Below are 1,942 nucleotides of genomic sequence, written 5' to 3'. Positions count from 1 at the left end.
AGGGGAGCCCTCCTCAAATGATGCAAAATCTTAGTGGCCGCTTTGTACATTTTCTCTATCACCTTCTCGGCACCTGCAGAGGCATTCATCACATCAAGTTCTGTGGCCCATTTGAGTTTGGAGACGGTGCTGAGGACTTCTGTACGAAGGAGGTCACCTTCCTTTACGAGCTTGGAGGTGCATTCTTTGATGAGATCGTTGGATGTAAGGATCTCCATTTTAAGTGCTCCGAGATGGCCGGTCATAAAATCCCTTAGGGCATCCACCATAGCATCCAGTTCTCTGCGAGTAGCCAAGTGATTGATGTTTGCCCTTGAGGTGGACAAGTCGATTCCATAGGTAATTGCAGAGGAGAACATCTCCTTGATTTCGTCTCTGAACGATGAGTAGTTCGTGTAGCCTGCAGAGACGAAATCAGCTGCAAACTTGGCGGCCATCTCTGTGAGTTCGTCCTTGAGCGTTTTGATGGAGGAGGGGTTAAGTGTCATCGCTTGGAAGGCCTCTGTCAAATCATCCTTCTTAATGACAAAGCTCTGAAGGGTTATCAATGTAGACTTCAACTCTGCAGTGGTGGCGGATAACTCCTTCAGAGCCTCTGTAAGCGGCGATAGATCATGTGGCTGCGATCGTGAGATGAACAAGCTTTGCAACTCGTCCATCTTTTTGAACAACTCTGTGGCAAAGGCGTTAAGCTCCCCCTTTGTCACATAATCATTCTGGGAACTCAGACCACTAACACATGGTGTTCCTTTGGCCTCGGAGCTTGAGGCGCCCTCAGCGGCTGGCATTTCGTAGTCTGCTCGGGGACTTCCACTGTATCCTCGCACATCTCCTTGAGGAGAGCCTAACGGTGTTCTGTAGATCTCGTGTCCAGTAGTTTCAGATCCTAACCTGACATTTTGATCTAGTGGAGACAGAAGGTGCTCTAGACCCTCTGCCTCTGTGGTTCTCACTTGTGCCTCTGAAGCACGTTTTGGTTGATCACTCTGTGAAGAGACAATAAATGTCTCCAAGGGTACTGTCGAGTCCTTGTGCGATTGGACTCTTTTGTTAAAACTTTCACCCTTTTTAGAGGGTGAAGGAGTATGTTGTGGTTTCCCAGGTGTGCGATCCACAGAGGACAAAAGATTGTCCTCTGCGGTGGTAGGCTGGTTTGGGTTCGGCAAGTGCGTGTCTTCTTCAATAGAGGTTCCTTCTAGAACAGGGCCTCTAGGAATGTGGGTTGCACTAGGAGGTGGGCTGGGATGTGTGCCTTCGGCATCTTTTGTGCCCTCACCTAACTCCTCTACTTCTTCTTCTTCATCATCTATGATGACTTCTGTCCCCAACGATGACTTCTGTCCCCAACGATGATTGATCAATTGGTGCTCTGAACTCCTTCTGGACATTCGACATAACATCCTGAATTTGTTCTGTTGGGGAGACGTTGATGACCATCTTACGCAACCTTCTKCGTTTGGGTGTTGCTGCAGCCTCTGCCGGGCTTTCTTCTGCGATGGCCTCTGTGACCACAGGTTCTGTGATCACAGGCTCTGTTGGTTCAGCCTTCTTCGTTTTCCTCTTCTTAGGTTTTGGCAGAGGTGCAGTTGGGCCCTCTTCCTCTACGGGCCTCTTTTGCTTCTTCGATTTTCTCACAGAAGAGTCGGTACCCTTCTGTGTCTTCGTCTTCTTGCGAGGAGGACTTGGGATTCTAGGGGGTTCCTCTCTTACCTTACCAGCCACTACTGGCTCCTCCGTTCGTCCCTCCACTCTCATTTTTATTATTTCCACACCTAAGGGGACACCTATTCGTGGCGGGATTATAGGGACCGGTTCTGGTCGCCTGTTTGCACGTCTATAGGATTTACGATCATGGTGACTTAAGTACTTGAGCATGGCCTTTGATAGGGGCCTTGGACTTCTGTAGCCATGCTCGTGCTTTGTAGGTCTAAATTCCTTGAAG

This window comes from Cynara cardunculus, unplaced genomic scaffold, assembly GCF_001531365.2.
Source record: "Cynara cardunculus var. scolymus isolate 2C unplaced genomic scaffold, CcrdV1 Un_Scaffold_2283, whole genome shotgun sequence".
NCBI classification, from domain to species: domain Eukaryota; kingdom Viridiplantae; phylum Streptophyta; class Magnoliopsida; order Asterales; family Asteraceae; genus Cynara; species Cynara cardunculus.
This window is presented reverse-complemented; position numbering follows the sequence as displayed.